At 40.7% G+C, this 6,674-nt stretch overlaps 1 pseudogene; it reads right to left on the reverse strand.

Moving 5' to 3' along the window:
• Nucleotides 1–2,381: 2,381 nt before the first annotated feature.
• Nucleotides 2,382–3,290, reverse strand: LOC136321037 (E3 ubiquitin-protein ligase Siah1-like; annotated as a pseudogene).
• Between the last annotated feature and the right edge of the window lie 3,384 nt (nucleotides 3,291–6,674).

The following is a 6,674-nucleotide window of genomic DNA, read 5'->3' on the forward strand; positions in this document are numbered from 1 at the left end:
AGCAAGCCACAGAACACACTGAACTTTTCTCTGTACTGTCCACATCTCGACTGGCATGGCTGTGGGCTGCTCCGCTGTATACACGGTGTTACGTCATCATCTGCGCATGCACACATGCTGCCACATTATCCTACAGAAACTGGGAGAATTTTCCTTTTATTTGGTGCAGATTTCACATTTCTATTGTCTTTTGTTGTTTTCCTGTGACCGGTCAAAAGTGCACTATGACTTTACTGTATTCTTACATTAAAGTAAGTTAAAGAAAAGAAAATGTTAAAATCATAGAGAAAAAACATTTATAGTGTTGTACATATTCATTGCAAAACATCTACATATAAATAGACTTGTGTAGTTTGAATCCTGTTCAAAGATCAGTCTTGAAGAAACTGCTTTATAAACGCATGCTAACAGATATAGATAGACCTGGATATGCGTTTGTGATTGACTTATGTTTCCTTTTGCCACAAAAAATGGTTACACAAGCATGTCATAGAGCCAATTAAAAAACAATGCTTATGTAGGGAAGAGACGACAGTCTTCTTAACTGGAAATGAGTAACAGAAGTAAACTGTTACCCAGAATTGGTGGTGGTAGTGGGATAAGGGGGAAGTCCAAAGTAATTTTAACTTACTTTCTACGTAAGGGAACCCATAAAAGACACAAAACATAAAATGATCTTTGGTCATTTTGAAGTTAATTTCAGAATCTTGCCAGCTGCCTCAGGGTAACAAGCAAGAGCTAGCTTTATGGTACTAGTTAAAAGCATAATAACAGCAGCTAATATTTGTTGGGTGCTTATTATGTGCAGAACACTGTTCTAAGTAACTTACCTGTACCCCATTAACCCTTTGAGGTAATTACCATCATTAACCCCATTTTACACACCAGGAAACTGGGGCCCAAGGTCATATAGCTGGCAAGTGGATTAGAGCTAGAATTAGTACATATATAGGTCCTTGGAAGTCTGGCTGCTTTAGCCCACTCATAACCACTAGGCTCTGAAATATTCTCATTTTTGTTTTGCTTTTTAAGGAGGAAAAAAGTGGTTGAGATTTTAACTAATCAGTCTACTAATAGTTGTGAGAATCAAAATGTGAGTAAGAGGGAGGGGGAATGACAGTGTAGTCCAAACAGAGGCATGTACCCTTTCTTGTCTTTGCTTTAGAATAAAACTCGCTACATTTCAAAGCACAGCATACAGCGTTTTGCTATAAAGTACAAATTGAACAAAAAAAATGACTTTGGAAATTACTTAAAATTAGAGGTAAAGCAAAAGAGCTTTTAATTTACCAGTTATTCTTTTAATGGGAATAATAACACATATAAAGGCCAAAACCATTCTTTTTGCAAATTGCCTTTAAAACAACAACAAATGATTTGCTTTTAATTAGAAGTACTGTGTAAGATGACGCCTTCTTGTGAAAAACCAAGAAATATAATAACAAATTCTAAACACATGTGGTTCGTCCAAGATATTTGGGGGGAAAAAGAGCCTAATTTTTTTCAGTATTTTTATAAATCAGTATATCCTAACCTTTCAAAGAACGAGTTTGAAGGTATGACTCAACTGAGGGGAAAAAAAGAGAGAGACACAGGCCGACTGATCATCTTTTAGCGTTTTAAATAGCTTCTGATAATTGCCTTTCCTTTCTGGAACTCTTATCTTCACAAAATAGCTGAATTTACAGTATTTCTAGTGAACTAATTAATGGGGAGAAAAAGATATGTACGGAACATACATGCATAAACTGTACCATGAATAATTATGTACATAAAAAGGACACTAACTTTGAAAAGGTACAATAAAGTGGGAAATGCCTGAAAAGCAGAAAAGAAAGTCAAATTTGTTTAATGAAAAACTAGAATTAATAAATATTAGCAAACACACACACACAAATACACACTGCAGCAGCACTATGTATTAACTCAGAAAGGGGGAAAGCAGTGATCCAACATGGCTTTCAGTTAAAGAAATACACACACACACACACACACACACACACACAAAAACAAACAGAAAACCCCCAAACCCACTATTTTTCAAGTGTACACTCAATCTACAACAAACACAAATTCAGAATTATTTTACAATGCTTCCTTTTTTAGTATAAAAGATGCCCATCTTATGTGTGTGTGTGTATGTATGTATTCCCCCCCTTCCCAGTGGTTTCTTGTTGACTTATTTTAAATATATTAGTGTTACTACAATATATATATACAACTGTTTCTTGTACTTTACACCCTTTCCTTTTTTTTTTTACCTTCATGTGACGAGCTCCACCTCCCAAAAGTTTCAGGTTGGGAGGCAGAAGGGTGCCTATTCTCTGTGAAATCGAATGCAACAATTTAAAACACTGGCCAGAAAACGTTTGATTGCCCTTTCAGCACATGTAAATAGTCACATTGATGCCTAAATTGCCATTTTCCGCAAAAAGCTGAGCCACGCTGGTGTCAAAGACCAGACAGTCATTATTCATAATGGCTGTTTCAATTCCCTCGTGCATAGATCGAGGAGTGGCTTCCCAAGTCAACTGCCGTTTGGACCATTGAGCTCTAACCGATAAGCACGATGTCCGCTTCCTTGCATGTTCCCACCAGCTGTACGATATTGAAGAACTGCTGGTGTCCGCTGTATTGCTCCTGTTTGCAACCATTTAGCTCTAACCGATAAGCGAAAGATTCTGCTTCTTTGTGTGTTCCCACCAGCTGTACGGTATTGAAGAACTGATGGTGTTCGCTGTATTTCTCCTGTTTTTCCATGACTAACATGAAGCGAAGGCCGAAGCAGGATTGCATCATCACCCCGGCCACGGTCCCGGGAAGACTGACGTCTGTAGCAAGGAAACGGTACCGCCCCCCTGAGGGCTGGGATGGACTTGGGCCGGTGAACCAGGTGAGGCGTGACAGCGCCCGGAGAACCTTGCCATGTACAGACTCGCCGGGGCACGGACAGGAGCACGGCCGAAACGCGCACAGCTCTTCCTGCTCTGCTTTTTCTGTGTGTCGCAGAGTCATTTCACAACCAGAATAGGCATATTTACATGGGGAAAATACTGGATTAGCCACTTTCTCCATGGCCAAGTCCGGAATGGATTCTAACGGGCCGGCAGGTTGGACAATGTGAGCTTTGGGAGACAGTTGCTGCAGACAGGATGGCCACTCTGACATTGAAGACGGGGTGGTAACGCGTAATCAAAACAGACCAGACTCTCAAATAGTTTAAGTATGTTGCTGTTGGAGGTGGTGGTGCACACCCTCGGGATGGCGAGCCCTTGGAGGTCCCCAGTGAGTCACTCCGCAGCAGTCTGGCGGCTCATTTCTGTGGGCGGCGAGCGCGCCTTGGATGGCTCCTGCTCACACACCCTCCTTCGCCCCACTGGGCCCCAGGACACCTCCGACCCCCAGGACACCTCCGACCCCAGCCCCCGCCTCTGCCTGGTACCGACACTGACATCGACCTGACACTTCGGGCCGCCGCCGCTGCCCCTAGAGATCGCGTCCTACAACGGCCACCGCAGCTTCCCACTTGATTTTCAAGTGATTAGAACTCTTGTTTGAATACCTGTTTGCTTCACCCGGCTTTATCAATAATGATTGTTGGGGAGAGGCAGCCACATGTCCTTGGTGTGGAGTCACTTATCTTTCCTACCATCACTGATGACCTGGGGCCCAGTCCTGTTTGGCTGGCACAACCCCAGACCTCTGCTGTACCAGGTAAAGGCCACATTGCCTGCTACTTGGCTCCAGTGGGGTAGAGGAGGAACACGGGGACACAGGAGAGTGGTTAGTCCTGCCCAGATGTCCCAAGGCAGCTGTTTAGTTAACCACTAATGGGTACCCACCCTCCCAACTCTGACCCCCCCACCACGATTTTTCTTTGATAAGGTAATCCCTTCCTGAGCTGCTTCCACCTAGTTTTCTCTAGCGTATTGTTCTGAGTGCCCCGTCCAGTCTGCTTTCTATTTCTTAGAAATGTCTCATTTTTTTTCCTGCTGATGGTACTATTTCTTATGTTTGAGGGCTGGTCTGGATTTATTCTTTTTAAATCAGGGGTTCTCACACTATAGTCTGCATCAGGATCACCTGGAGGTCTTGTTAAAACACAGATGTTGGGAGAGGCTGGAGAGATTTGCTTTTTCTAATACATTGATGCCGATGCTGTTGGCCCAGGGAACGACCCTTTGAGAACCACTGCTTTAAAAGGTATCTTTCATTTAATGAAAACAGGCATGCTTTCTTTGGAAAACAGGCATGCATATCTGATTAGCTTAGTGTCTTGATCCAATGTCAGAATTTGGACTCCTTTAAACAAATGTTATTTTCTAAACCCCAGCATTTTTATAATTGAGTATTCAAAGCTGAGGGAAAGACCAACTGAAATACCAGTTTTAAGTTCTACATAACCCCCTCCAAGTTTTGTGTCCATTTACAATTATTCCAAACCTTTCTATCACTCTTCTGTGGTCTTATATGCCTGGTTGCCTTCCAGAGCTCAATGTTTTTGAATAGTTCAAATTTTGAGGGAAGAAATAAAAACCCTGAGCTGCGTGTATGATGGGGGAGGGAGTTAGGGTGGAGGAGAACCTTGTATGTTATCTTTGCATATATAAATATGTAGTATTTACTGACAGAGAAGAATTTGGATATTTACACGTTGTTTCAGAAATCTACATTTCTACAAGAGTAAAAGGCCCCAAAATGCTGTGTATCAGGCCTTGTTCTACCTTGTTTTCTAAGACTGACTGAATAATTGAATCATTTCCTGAAGCCAAAACGACTCAACAGTTTTCCCAAAGCGGCCACTGGTATCTGAGGAATCCAAACAGAAGGTGGAGGCTAACTATATATATTGCTTCCTTTTGTCTTATATCCTGTTCCTCCTTTCTTCTTTGGAATTTGTTTTCAGGCCTGCACACACGAGTCCATGCTAGTTTTCAAGAGTAAATGCTCACACTCACTTCATACTGTTTTTAGAGAATGACTCTAAATGCATGTGTGCATTTAGAGAAATTACTTGTGTGCATGTACCTGATTCATTAGGACATAAAATATTATACACATGTTAACCTGTCTGGCTTATTTTAACCTTGAGACTTCTCGCCTGCTTTATAAACAAGACAGCCATCATTTCTTGAGTCTCCCTAACTTAAATATTTCAATGTGATCTGAGTTGATCTTATTTTTATGACCTGCCTGCCATTAAGCGCTGAGCTCAAACACTGTCTATTTTAAGCTCTAACCACTTTAATTTAAATTTGTAAGTTATTATTAACCCCCTTAAATTTGAAATGCACATTTCTTTAAGTGCAAAAGTCATACTCAAGTGAATCAGCTTGTGTATAAATATAAACAATCTTATAATAAAGAAAATCTAAACTAACTTATCTTGTATTAGCTATAATCTGAACATACACACATAGATTTAAGCCTGCCATATTCCTACTATGACCGAACAACTAAAAATACCACCTGTGTGCTTGAGGGTAAGTTATGACTGTCATAAGAACCATAATTTTAAACTTGATGTTTGTGGGCATAAATCTCGGGTTTGTTTCTGCCTAAGCCATAACTGAAACAGAAAAAAAAAAATGTTTTGGAGGCTTCTTTACATACTGTAATGATAGCATTTGGCCTGACTCTGAGCTATTCAAGTTGTCATCTGATTTTTTTCAGCTATAGCTGTATATGAAGATGTCCCTAACCTAGGACACCAACTAGATGTAGCTGCCCTTTGGCATGAGCATTGTTTGATTGCGCTGTAAATGCACAGAGAAAGACAGATTGAATGGGCACCGATGAATGAGGATTTTCCAGAAGAAAACAATGAGTTAAAAAAAAGGAATAACATCTTGATGACCTTTGTGCACTATTTGCATAAAAAATAATATTTATCTTGAGAACAGCTAGGAGCATTAACAGGGGTGGCTTTTTGTTTTGTTTTGTTTTGAGAATTTAGAGCATAGAGCTATGGCCCTGGAAAAGAGGTTCAACCTCTCAGTACCCCAATGTCTTGACATGTGAAGTGAAGGTAATAACACTCACCTTTCAGGGTTTTTGTGAATATTGAATGAGATAATATGGGTAAGATGCTTAGTACACACCCATGCAAGCCATATGTAGGTACTTCCTAAAGAATGATTAGTATTGTTGAAGAAATTGAATCAAAGCAAGAGAATAATGATTACAAAAGGAGATATAGGCCAAGTTTGGGCTGATTCCATGTGCCTGATACATTAGAGAACACTTTAAAGAATAATTTCTAGGTAAAAATCCCATTAACAAATATATAGCTGAAGAGGGAGAGGGAATGAATATTTATTTGCCCAGTCACTCTGTGTTAAGCATTATTTAGCTATCTACTACTATAGATACAAAATTTAGTGGCTTAAACCACATTTATTATCTCACAGTTTCTGTGGGCTTCAGAATTGGCACAGCTCAGATGGAGCCTCTGCTTCAGTATCTTTTATAGGTTGCAGGCAAGGTGTAGGACAGGGTTGGAGGTCTCATCTGAAGGCTCTACTGGGTAAGGGTTTAACTTCTAAGCTCATATGGTTGTTGCAGAATTCAATTCCTTGTGGGTTGCTGGACTGGGGATCTCAGTTCCCAGTGGTTGTTGGCTCAGACGGCCCTCAATTCCTTGTCACAGGGCCTTCTCTAATGTGGCAGTTTGC

This window comes from Saccopteryx bilineata, chromosome 1, assembly GCF_036850765.1.
Source record: "Saccopteryx bilineata isolate mSacBil1 chromosome 1, mSacBil1_pri_phased_curated, whole genome shotgun sequence".
Taxonomy (NCBI): Eukaryota; Metazoa; Chordata; class Mammalia; order Chiroptera; family Emballonuridae; genus Saccopteryx; species Saccopteryx bilineata.